Genomic DNA, 13,882 nt, shown 5'->3' on the forward strand with positions numbered 1-13,882 from the left:
TGGGTCTGATTCTAACATGTTTGATACCAAACATGATCGGATTTGTTGCAGCTGTTTTCGAGCTGGTCATTATGCAGTGCCCCTCTATATAGTATATGGCTGCTTCACGGACAACCCAGGAGAATGGACTCCGTAGGCTACAGGGGTGTCCTGCTCATGCAGGGGCACCCTCTCATTTAGAACCAAGCACACTGCCTAAAGTATTGCAAATGCCTGTTAGAGGGGTGACTTGAAAGTTTAAAGTGCAGTGACCCTAGATAGGAAACCTCTTTAGTAAATGGTGCACGCACCAACTTACACAGGCTGCAGTGGCTGATCTGTAGTTACATTTTGAATGGTCCCATGGGTGGCATACATGCTTCAGCTCAAGGGAGACCTCTGGGGTACCTATGCCCTGGCTACATGGGTACCATATAAGGGTACCCCAGTATCCAATCTGGGGTGTATCAACATGATTTAGAGAGAAAGACTGTGGTCCTGATTAGCAGGATCCCAGTCAGACTAGTCAAATACAGCTTAGTACCAGGGGAAAAAGTGGGGGGAACCATAAAAGCAGATCCTACTTTCCTACACTAACCAAGATAAGTTGTGGGTGAGGTAACCTTTCCAGAATCTTAATTTTCTTCCTAGAATACCACCTTTTCGCCAAGTAAATAAAGCTTCTTTCGCCTAGGCATTAGTTGTGTTAATAAATGCCTCAACTACAAGTGTCAAGAGATAAACACAAACCTGTGTCAACTGTTACTGCCCTCAAGCTATAGGATGTTGTGTTGGATAAAAACACACATTAGGTTCTCCATCTCTGTTCTGTATCAATGCTCTGGTATCTGAAATCTTTCAGCGATTGAAGACAGTAAAGGCAAAACAAGCCATTGTTTATCATGGACTGAACGTTCATTTCAACCATGTTATGAGAATTAGTTTTTTCAATGACGAAATTCACGTTGTAGAGTTAATAAAAAGGGGTCTGTTTCTGAGTGTAAATGCTATGGGGTTTACAGGGCCACAGTACAGTTCTAGATTCAACAATATTCAGAATCCCTTTGTCTCAGTGTAGTATGCTGTTACCACGTTAAGTGTTAATGTGCAGTTTTTAAAGGGGCATGCGATAATGTAGTTTAAATTAGTAGGTGCTGCAAGAAATTTGGAAAGATTTGGGGAAAGTGGGAGGCAACTTGGTTCAATGGTGAACAGCTTACTAGGACTAATATGTAATTGTACTAGGACATTCATTAGACAAGGTAGGCTGAAAGAGGATGCAAATTTAAGTAGTAGAGTTGGAAGTAAGCTTGCGTTAATATAATGGCTTATATAAGTTATTGTATAACCTGAAAGACCATGTTAATTTACCTCAGTTTGTTGAAAAATCAATATAAAGAAAATGTACAACTACATCCTTGCTTGACTCCTTGAGCAGTATAAATCGGCCATTAAATCAAAGGCCTTTGAAAAGTACAGAAAAGCATCAGATCACTACCTGGAGTGATGCTTGTTAATGTTATAAAAATCTATAAGTTGGTCTACAGTGGACCCGTTTTCCTGGATCGATCTTGACTTTCGTTTGAAGTTGTGGGTATCTTTGGGCCTTTGTTGCATGTGGAACAGAATAATATGCACGTTGGTGTTGACAAAGATTGGTCTGTAAGCCTCCCGTAATTCCAGGACACTTTTTAGGTTGCAGCCTACCAAACAGTGCAGCTGTATGGCATGCAAAAGTCATCTTGGGGAGTTTCAGAAAACTGACCTGGGAATACATTCCACCCATCACTTGCCACTGGCTTTGTAACTCACATTTTCTTGTTTCCCATTTGCTGGCTTAATTTGATTTAGGCTGTCCAGTTTGAGTTTGTACCTCCCCATGCGAAAGCTGTGTTTACAGTATTCTTCCACAAACTCGTTTTTTTGTTATAAACGGGCCTGTAAATCTTGTCACATTTGCTGGGCATTCAAAGACGGAGGTCAAATGTCAGGTGCTGTATTATCCTTCTGAGTGCTCCCTTACTGTAAACATACCTGTAAATTTCGTTTTTACCTCTTCATATTTACTGTGCATTCAAAGACTGAGGTCAGATGTCAGGTGCTTTACCGTAAACCCGCAGACCGCCCGCCAGGACTCGCTACGAGGAGAGACTCTTTCTCTGGCTGATACTATAGAAATTGGAGCCCAGATGGCCGCCTATGCTTAAACCTTATGAACTTTCCCGATTGTGGGCCTGAATTTATGATCCTTGCTGCATGACCTTTGAAACTCCAAAGGTTTTCGAGTGCATGTATCAAACGATCTTTCTGTGGATCTAAATCGCTTAGGAAACTGCCCTATTTCACAGGAAAGAGCCATCCATAATGTAACACAATTTAACAATGCTTGGTTTTCGCTTCGATTTGTAAAGTATGTGCTTTATTTATGACATCTGTGGAAACTCGTTTAGAAGAGTTTGATACGTTTAAAGGCACTTTTCATGAATGATTTTTTGTTTAGGTTTAGCTACACAATAATTATGTATGTAAACAAGCAGTCGCAGGTGCAGTTACCTTGGATGCACAGGGTCATGATTTGAATGCTGCAGCAGGTGCAGTTTCACAGGGGTCAAAAGGTCTAGGAAACCATCTGAACACAGATTATTGATATATTTTACTACTAAACAAGCAGTCACAAGTGCAATTACATTGTAGGCACTATAGTCATGATTTGAATTGTGCAGCAGGAGGAGTGGCACAGGGGCCAAAATCTAGGAAACCCAATCACTACTGATTATTGCTATATTTTACTTCTACCCCCAACTTGGAACAAGCTCTGCCCGCAGTCTCCCCGCTCCCTATTGGCCTTCTGGCATCCCAGTGCCCCCTGTGGCGCAGACCAAGTGCCTTCTCCAACACTGCCACCAGGCTTCCTGACCCTTCCCCCCCCCTCCTCTCAAGAGCTTCCTCCCTCACAGGCTTCCCCTACTCACCTAGGACACTGGCTTACCTGAAAAGTGTACGCATCACATTTTTTCACAGTATGGTCAGCTTTTATGAAAAGCACGTCAAAGTGCTACAAAGTATTTCAGTGCTTTAGAAGAGCACCAGTTATATTGCACAAAGACATGGCACTAAGATGATTACATCATGTGGGCCAGGATCACAGGATGTCGAGCCGATGCCAAGACTCGAACCCAGTTCCCCAAGTCGCCAGCACCTTCCATTATTTTACATCTTTATTGTAGTCCTCTGCAACATGTACAAGAAACATTGACAAAGCCAATTGATTTTGCTGTGCCAATGCTTGTTCTTTATTATTACATATAATACGATCTATAAATACATACTTTCAGGGTGTGCGCTGTACAAAAACTTCTTGAACATTTGATTTTACTAAAATGTCCATTTAGAATAGCAACCCAGAAAATCCAAAGGGTGCACATAACTGACTTGCCTCTTAATTCACTATTGCCATTGTCAGGATTGGTGGAAGCATGAACATTTCAACATTTATGTTTGAAAACTATTCCTTAAAAACAAATACTTGCACATTTTTAGTCTTATGTACTACTAGTATTAAGATGAAAAACTTCTGCATGTGAATAAAATACATTTTGGGAATTTTTGAAGAGACTTTTTCATATTTTACACGTTTGTTGCAGAATGTCTTCAAAAAATGAAGGTGGCCAAAAAGTTAGATGTGCAGGACACCCTAGTTACTTGCTTTCTTTCTCGTCAATTAACTTGTAAATAAATGCTTGCCTATTTTGAACAAGCAAAGCCAAAGAGTGTGCTTGCAACCCCCCAGACTATAGATCTATAGGGACATTATAGTATAGAATTTAGAACAGCATTGGTTTCTGTGCAGCATAGCTGCAAGTAAAAAACTAATTGCTATAACATAGTCATAATGCTTTTTTTCTTTACTTTCAGCTATTTGCAGCATGGCTAAAAAACATTAGCAAGGCCAATAGATCTCGCATAGGCAAGACCCATTGGCTTTACCAATGCTTGTATTTATCTGTGACGGTGCAGAATCTGCTAAGAAACAACTGCATATACTAGTCGTGGAATTCCTGGTTCGGTTTCAGATGCCGTATACGAAGGTCCTATACAATTAACTTAAAACATTTTTTTGTGGATATTCAGTTGCTGACTGCCATTACTCTCTCACCAACTTCCTCATCCCCAGTACTTTTGAGCGACGGTCTTCACTCGAAGATAGACCTTGCCAGCTGCCGCAAAATAAAGTTTTTAGTCTGTTTTTATTGTTAGTTCCACCCCTTCAAGGCTAATAATCTCGTATTCCCAGTGAACTTCCTTTCTAGCTCGAGACAGTTACAGCTTTGGCACAGCACTGCTAAATAGTAAAAGGTAAGTGTACATACTCCTCTTTAATGAGTATGTATTTAGGAGGCGGTGTTGTTTAGAGTGCTTACTAGGGTACCCTGTCTCAATCGATGAAGGGCAAAAGCAGGCAGTTGCAAAGCCCTACATTATGCAGGCCCTGTTGACTGAATGTAACAAGCATTTGCAATGCAATAGGTCTTGCATTACTGAAAGTTTGAGCTATTTGCCTTGCATTATTATTTGCAACGCCACTAGGTCAAACTTTCAGTAATGCAAGACCAATTGCTTTGCAAATGATTGTTTACTTTTGATGTTATCTACGGATCCCATGTCATTCTTCAGTTGGCCAGTGGCCTGTAGAAAAAGGCCTAAAAGCCATCCAGATAACTATATGGATGCTGCATTTGCCTATGACAGAGGAAGGGGGGGGGGGCGGTTTTTGCGCGAAGATTCAAGAGAAGTCCGTGGCTGGGCAACCAAAAGAATAATTGGTGATGTCTGCTGGGAGGGAACCAAGCACCAAAAGGTGGGACAGATGCACAATATTAACCAATCAGAGAAAAAGAATTTTAAAAAGCTGCCCAACCAAACAAAAGTGGTGGGCGTGTCCAAAGTCCTGATAGCCCATATACCAATATAGCATGCCTCGCAGAGCAGTGCATGCGCTGCCCTGGCTCAACCTAAAAATGTATTTGGCATTGCTCTGGGTTTTGTGGTGCTTCCTGTTCAAGTGTTGCTGAGAGATAACACTGAAAGAGTAGCATGGGCCTGCTCCAGCCAGGTCTCCTGGACAATTTAAAGTACTGCATTTGGTCTCCTTTTGTGTCCGATGTTTAGAATGGAGACAGCGTGGAAACACACTGAGAAGTGCAAAAATGTTGAAGAGCAACAAGAGGATCAGAGTATTGTCTTAGCTCCAGGGTGGGTATAAGCAATAATTAATGAACCTGTGAATGCAGCTTTATCAAAACTTTCTGCAAAAGAGCCTAAAGGTTAAATTGACATGAATGATGTTGGGCATAAAAGAAGATAAGTTCAATGTTCAGAAGTGAAAGTATTATCAGAGTATATCAGAACATTTGAAATTCCCAGCTCCTGTTTCTGGTGAATATCAGAAGGATTTTTGCCTGATTTAGACCCCAGGATTTAGACTCTCTTCCATGGCATGTGGCTTTGCAGAAAAACTGGATAAAGCGTGGGATGATTTTGAAAAACAGTCTTTTCCCAGGTTTTTCGCAAGAAAGTGCAAACATGAAAAACTTGAGGATGAAGTTCCTGCAATAAGAAAAGTGAATTCTTTATTGGCTAGTAGTTCATCACAATCTTCTTTGGCATTTGAGGATGATTCTACCTCATACACTACCGAGAACACATACATTTAGCTTTAAACATAACTTATTTTGCATCCAATTTTGGTATAAGGATAGGTGCTTATGCCACATATGGAGATCATACAAGAATGGGAAGATCTAGTACCCATTTTACCCCAAATTGAGCAGCAAGTCTGATTCATATCAGATTTGACATTTCATGAGATGCAAGCTGCAACAGATTTGTATTGGGAAGCCATTTTGTGCCTATTTGGTTACACTTGTAAACTGGAAACAAATAAGGGAACAGCACATTTGCATTTGCCATTTTTTGGTACTACTTTTTTTAGTCATGAGTTTAAGAACTTAACAAAACATCAATAAAAGACAAGAAAACATAGATGCAGTTTAAACAAGTCAACTTCAAATTTCCTACTTATTAGTAACTGAAACTGTTTTGGAAGAGGAAATAATAATTTTCAGCCACATCAGTTAGGGAAGCCGGTTTGAAGGAGGGTCCATTTTAGGCGTCTTCTTGTTTTCTTTAAATCCCAGCCTCCTGCACATGGTAGTTCTAACAATCAACCAAATTATTTAAGACCAATGCCTATATGGCATGGAAAATCCAGTGTGAGGCAGAATATTTCAATTTGCGAAATGTTGGAAGAAGATTGTACCCGACAAATATGCTGGAATCCGGTTGTGCCCTGGAAATCAAGAGAAAACCCCAGGAATTATAATGAGACAAAATCCATGGCCTTTTGAAGCAGTAAAGAAGAAATAGTGAAAAAAAGACAATATTTATCAATAAGGATGGTTTTAAAAGCAGAAGGAGGCCAATGCGAGTGCCCCCTTTCTTTTCCAAGTTTGTTAGCTGAACAGAGACTTCAGAGTGGTTTAGAATCTCAGACATTTAAACAAACTATTTTGGTAAAGTTGAAAACCAGATATGAATACTTCTATGTTCCAGGCAGTTAGGAGCATCAGATGTTTGGGGTTCATTGTAGGAGATCAACACTATCAGTTCCTGGTATTTCCATTGGTTTAACATCAGCACCTCATGTACCTATCCCACCCCACTTATTACCTACAACTACGCTATACCTAATGGCCTGTTATTCACTCTCCTGTTTGTATTCCCCGCTTTGTAAAGCGCTCTGATATCTGCAAAGATCTTGTTCGTGATATATAATACTTTAAAAATAAAAGGTTTGGCCCCAGTGGTTGCAGGGTTGCTCTCAAAATAAATAATTGTGTGTCCTTATTTGGGTGGCTCACTTATAACTGCTTCTTTTTCAAAGACTAAAGAAGAGGGAGCAGTGTTGTGCAGTACATTGAAAGACTGAGTTCCTCATCAACGAAGAGAAATCCCTTGTATTCCTTCACAGGATTTGACTTTTATTGGAGTGCATTTTCAAAAAGACCGGAGGCTCCTATTATGCTTCTCTAATCTTGCTTTGTTGCACAATCCTGGTGCCGCCTTTATAAAAGAAATTGTAAAAAGAATTATTCAGAAAAATAGTTAATTTCACAGAGGAGAGAGAAATGGGTTCCCTCCCAAAGCGCGTGTGCACATTGAATCAGGAGCTGAGAGAAACCAGAGGAGGCAAGAACAAAGGGCGCGCCCCATTGGAGTGTCTGAACTCCAAGTTGGCAGCTGAGACGATGACCGGAGCAACACCGATGATGTGTGGGGCCCTGGAAATGCTTGAAAAACCAAGCAGGAGATAATACAGGAACATAAGCGTAGGTGTAACACTAATGGAGAAGCGCAGACGGACTTGAGGAGAAGTGCGCCACAAAATGACAACAAGCATTTGCAATGCAATGGTCTCGCCTTTGCAAACGTTAGAGCTATTGGCATTGTAAATGACAACATTTTTATTTATGTGTTGGTTTTGAAAACAGATAAATAAATGGCATTGTCATTTACAATGGCAATAGCTTAATCTCTCGCAAATGCAAGACCTAGTAGTAGAGTGAGTAATAGTGAGTAGTAGAGAGTGAGTAGTAGAGTGTGCGTAGTAGAGGAGTAGAGTGTGTGTCGTAGAGGAGTAGAAAGTGTGTAGTACAGTAGTAGAGTGAGTACTAGAGAATAATAGAGTGATTAATAGAGAGTGAGTTGTAGAGAGGACAAGAGTGAGTACGAGTGATAATAGTGAGTATTAGAGTGTTAGTAGAGTGAGTAGAAGAGAGAGTATTAGAGAGCAAGTAGTAAAGAGTGAGTAGTAAAGAGTAAAAGAGTGAGTAGTAAAGAGTCACAGAGCCACACACACCCGCACAGCCACACACACCCAATGTTCAAGTTGTAAAGTTCTAGTAGTAAAGAGCGAGTAGTAAAGAGTGACTAATGTTGAGTAGCACAGAGTGTAGTAGAGAGTGTGTAGTAGAGTATTACAGTGAGTACTATAGAGTAGTTGCTATTCAGTACTACAGTGAGTATGGAGTAGTAGAGAGTTGTAGAGTAAGTAGTAGAGTGAGTAGTAGAGAGTGATTAGTAGAGAGTGAGTAGCAGAGTATTAAAGTGAGTAGTAGGGAGTAATAGAGTTATTAAGAGTGAGTAGTAGAGTAGTTGTGAGTATTGTGAGCAGTAGAGTAGTAGAGTGAGTAGTAGAGATTAGTTGATATTGAGTAGTACCGTGAGTGGAGAGTATTAGAGAGTTGTAGAGTAAGTAGTAGAGTATTAGAGGCAGTAGTGAGAATATTAGAGTGAGTAGTAAAGAGTGAGTAGTGGAGAGAGTAATTGTGAGTAGTAGAGAGTGTAGTAAAGAGTGCGTAGTAGAGAATGTGCAGTAGAGTATTAGAGTGAGTACTATAGAGTAGTTGTTATTGAGTTCTAAAGTGATTAGGGAGTATTAGAGAGTTGTAAAGTAAGTAGTAGAGTGAGTAAGAGTGAGTACTAGACGTGGAGTGGTGTGGCTCACTGGTTAGATGCGGCAGACCTGGAAGCAGAGAACGGCCCGGGACCAGGGTTCAATTCCCGACGCAGCAGGGTCGTGGACCAGGGTCAGCGGACTCGATAATTCTCGCCTCGGTGTCTACTCTAACCAGGGATCACACTCGGCAACTCTGGGCATTAGCTTGCCTCATCTCTACAACGGCCCCCCACATTCGCCGGGGATGCCTGGTTTCACCTTGGACATACCCAGTAGGGACCATCTCACAGCGATAGCCAGGACGGGTTCCCCAGCGGTCTACAGCGCCACGACGCCTCAGGGCAGCAGTGCGCTTTACAAGACACATACATACATATTCTCCAATCCATATATTGTAATTGTGAGTTTTTCTTGAGGTGGTTCTATTTTCTGTGAAGTTCCTATTTTCCCTATAGGCCATGCGCATTGTAATAACATAAACAGCAGTGTAGACGTAGGACTGCGGTCTTCTAGGTCTCTACTGACTATGTTAGACTTAATTTAGGTTTGCGCCAGCTAGCTTAGAGGTCACTGGAAACTATCTTGACTGAATAGGAAGTGATCAGCTTCCCTGGCTCAGACAAGAAGGGATTCAGCTTCCGACAACCGCATAAACATGACAACTTTGCTCCCCAGAATAAGAGTCAATCTCTAGAGTCGTGTGAAACAATAGACAGCTATTTCACTCAGTCAGTTGTGCAGATTTAATTTCACCAGGGTGCAGAGAATAGAGAGACGGGCGTTTTCAATAAAAGATATTATTTATTGAGCAGTCTTCTTTCTCATGCAAGAGAAATGAATTGCCACAATTGCAAGACTTGTTATTATGATAAGTGCGTACAGTAAAAGGAGTATTACGAAATAATACTGTAAAAGCATTGATATGGTTTCTTAGCCATAAGATAGTTAAAATGAATAAATTATATACATTCCTATATACATTGGCTAACGACCTCAACGGGTGCTTCTAACTACGCCTACCCCGGTGTACCTGACCTAAGCCTAATACGTGGGAGGGAGTAAGTAAGTAGCAGTTTAAGTTAAGTTGGTTTTGCCAAGAGTTTGATTCAAGAATTCTCTCTAAGGGTTTAGTCAGCACCGTACCTCTGGAATAGAATGTAGGAGGTTCTGGTATCTCCTCTCAGGACCCGATATCCCAGTCACCCGCAAGGGTAGGCTGGAAACGCCGGAGCTGAATTTTCTCGGCAGGAGAAAAGACAGCGTCTTTCTCAGCGCGTCAAAGAAGAGGGGCATCGTCCGTGGGCTTCTCGCATCTGCTGGGCTTTCTGTAAGGGGACAGCTGTTCTGCTCCAGTATTCACCACCACCGTGTGTTTGCTTAAGGCAACCTTGGTATATTTATACCTGAAAGGTGCCGAGTTTGACGTAAGTTTTTGGACATAAGACGTCAATAAAGATGTCACTAAGAACTGGTCGTTCTTACAGTGCTCGCAGGAGTTCTATTACTAATCAAAACAAAGCAAGCGGGGCTTTCCCAGGTTGCTGGGGGTTTGGTGTGTCGAAAGAACTTGGTGTGCTATCTAGGAATCTAAGGAAGTGGCTTCTGCTGTGTCATGGACTGTCATGGACTGCAGAGGCAAGTTACTGAAATATGGCTCTGATTATTATGCCATTATAGGGATATGTATTGATTATAGCCATATAGGGGCATAAGGTCACAATCGGGGTCCTAGATAAAACACATCAAAACAATCTCCCATAATTTCGTTTAAAATCTTTCCGCAGCAGTCCGGATAACCAAGTTCCAGAAACCACAAAACAATCGCCATCACTCAATCCCCAAAGATCTCGACGTCTCTGTCTTGTCCTCGCCATCACAAAGCTCACACCAAACATGGCTTTCCAACTGCAGAATTTCTGGCGTGACCGGAAGTGCGTGGGTAAAAAAATCTAACCAGTCCCTTTTCTAGTCCAATTGCACCTTTACAGACGAGTGCATGTAAAAGGATGAGAAAATCAATTTCTGAAACGATGCTTAATATGGATTTGGGCCTTAGACTATGTTTGAGCTGCATTTATGGCACCAACAAGCTTCACATGTCCCCTTTTTTCTGCTTCTCCGTATTGCATTATGGGACATGTAGTTTGAACTGTAGCACCACGTAACCAATAGATAGCCATGAAAAACTGCTGCGGAAAGGTCAGATGGAAATAACATAATTATGAGTTGGTAAATATTTTTTAATCCTATGCCAAAAATTGATGTTGATAGTTTTTCAAGTATTTACAATATTTATTTTCTGCACGTTTTATGTAGCAGAAACTTCCTTTACATGAGCACCAGAATAAATCACTCAAGGTCCGATCTTTTCTCTAGGCACGGGGATAATAAATTATTTGCTCAGATCTACAGAATGTTGACCTGACGCCTGGATTTAAACCCAATCTAGTTTGTCTTTAGTGCTGGTGGTGCGACACTCTTTGTTGGCGCCCATCACCAACAAGAGTATCTACGAAGTCCCTCATTTTATTTTCTGCTCAATGGTTCATGTTTTGGAAGTGGGAAATGAAGCGCATGTCAGCATCTGAATGTTTCTGCAAAGGAGATTCCTGACTGCACCAGCGCTCTCAGTGCTACGCAGGGTGCTTCAAGTTCTGTCATTTTATTTAGCGCTTTTGCCTAATAAATCGAAATAAAATAATGTACATTGTTAGGGCCCTCAAATGGAGATGCATAGATAGCTGGTCATCTGATTCTACCTACTTTACTAAGCTTTCCCATTTAGCCAAATTGCATGATCCTATGACAATCACTTTACTCCGCTGTGAATTATTGTAATTGAAAACCAAATCTGATACCACCACTGAATACATTCACTTCAGTTATATAACAAAAATCACAGAAGTGAGATTTAACAGGCAACAGTGTTACTCCAGATACAAACAAGCATTTGCAATGCAATATGTCTTGCATTAGCGAAACTTTGAGCCATTGGTTTTGCAAATGCTCAAATTTGCATAATGAACTATTTTGGGGTCCGTACTGCTTTCGTTGGCTTAGTGTGTCTTTGGGGATCACTTCTGCTTGGGCAATGTTTGGTGCTCACTGTTTCTTGATTGGTTGTATTAGATTGTACTGCTTTTAGCATGTTTCATATGTCTTTGGGGATCACTTCTGCTTTGGTCAGTATTTGGGGTCACTGTTTTAGAAAGAATGTAACAGACCTCTGCTGCTTTGGTGATCTTTGTGAGGCAGCAGTGCAGCTTAGCCATGGTTATGGGGGTCAGTTCTGGGATCGGAAGGGGGCAGCACTGCTGTCTGGTTAGTTTTGGAAGCTTAGGCAGTGGTGCTTTCTGTTAACTCTAAATAACAATTAACAGACTGAGGTTTTCATGTGAAAATTCAATTCTCTGTAGATTAAGGAATATTTTAAGTTTTGAATCAGCCTTTCCCTTGTCAACGGCCAGAAGCTTTCCATATGGTGGATGTTAGACCTGTCTGGCTTTTTGGCGTAGTCCCTCCTATTTATTATTTATTTTGTCCCCTTTTTGCCCCTCATACCCTTGATAATTTTTGTCCACTGACTTTTTCTAGGTGTTGGCCCAGGGGATAGGTGTTCTTTTCCCCCCTCATAATTTTTCACCTCAGGCCCAGAGGCCTGTTCTGACAGGAAAAGTTGGAACCACACAAAATGGTGGCTACCAACTGCCCTAACTGTCACACTCAGAACTTGGCCATAGCCTAGCATAGGGCGTTCTAGAACCTTCTGGTCCATTCTGGACCACTGAGGGTCAGCCTATATAAGGCTGAATGCGGGGCAGCCATTTTGTCTTGCCAGAGTGAGTCAGCTGGAGGACAGGCTGTAGCCAAGAGTGGGAAGAGGCTAGACAAAGGGTTGACCTCCTGGACTGGGAAGCTACCTTATTGATCCACCCCCCTACCCCCCTCTGGGTTATCTGTCCTGACCCCGTTGTTGAGGGTTACTGGAGACCCTGGGCACCTGTCTAATCCCTTGACTGGAGAAGTAGGGAAGTGACCAGGAGAAGGAGACTGCAGCACTGAAGAGTGTAGTCCTCTGCCCAGCATAAGGATCCCAAAGAGACTGTTCCAGTATAAGGATCCCAGTGAGACTGTTGCAGCTAGGGTCCCAAACGAAGTGGGGCTAATCCTGGTGCCCCCCCCCCCTTTGCTCCGTTTGTAATTGGTTGCTGATCGACTTCTGGGAACCCCCCTTGCGCTACACCCCCACCGAGCCCCTCTTCCTACCTGTGGCAGTGGAGGTAGTGGGACGAGGAGTCACTCTGCTCGGGAGCCGGTGTGTGCGTGCTGAGGGAGCGGAGGCGGCGAGTTGACAGGCCGTTCTGCCCATTACCGGCGCGAGGTGAGCGGCGCCGTGACGGAGTGAAGCCTGAAGATCCTGAGGTGAGGAGAGGATCGGTGAAGTCCCGGGACTGTTTCCGGGTGGGCGGAGATGAGGAGAGGCGTCCCCAACGCAGCGCGATCTCCGGCGGGAGACACTCTCTCTCCGCGCATGCCTAGTGGAGCCGCCGGGCTTGGTGAGGCGGAGCCGGCGGAGGAGGCGTGAGTGAAACCAGCGCTTGCCTGCGCAGCCCAGCCTCGTCTGAAGGAGCCCCGGGGGTGTGAACTGGGGCTGGGCGCCAACAGCGGAGACGTCCCTGGACCGGGAATTGATTAGGAATTAACGTTTCCCCACGCCAGCGCCGAGTCAGCAGCCCGCTGGGCGTGGAGTCGTGAAATCGGCAATTCGGACTGTTGAGGAGCCCCAGAACAGCAGCAACGCGTGGAGACTGGGAAAACACCGTCTCCACGCTACAGTAAGGAGAACGTGGGGGTAGTTTTGACTCTGCTCATTGCCCTCAGTTGTGTAGAACGTGGGGGTAGTTTTAACGCTGATCATTGCCCTCAGTTGTGTATAGGAGGTGGGGCCTGCTGAGTAGAAAAAGGATAACAGTTCCTCTTAGGGACTGCTAATGCCCATGTGGAATTCTTGTGGGTTTGAACCCTCACAGTGACTGCTTAGTTGTTAGGAGGGTGAGAGGAACTGTGGGAGGAAGATTAAGGGCACCTTATGGAAACTAAAGTTAATTAATACTGAAGTCTAATTACACATTCCAGGAGTATTCACAGATTGAGTGTGGAATATCAATTCTGGCGTCTGATTCAATGTTTTACTGATAAATAATTATTGAAACAGGTTAACATCTCTGGAAGTGGAACTATTGACATCTAAATGTAATGTACTGAAGAAGCTAATTGATAATTTGCTTAGCAATTGAAAAGGTATAATTGTTATTTCTGAGAAGAACTGAAATGTCTTACACTGTATAATTTGAAACCGAAGAACAGAAAGATTATTTTTATAAA

This window comes from Lissotriton vulgaris, chromosome 7 (genome assembly GCF_964263255.1).
Source record: "Lissotriton vulgaris chromosome 7, aLisVul1.2, whole genome shotgun sequence".
NCBI classification, from domain to species: domain Eukaryota; kingdom Metazoa; phylum Chordata; class Amphibia; order Caudata; family Salamandridae; genus Lissotriton; species Lissotriton vulgaris.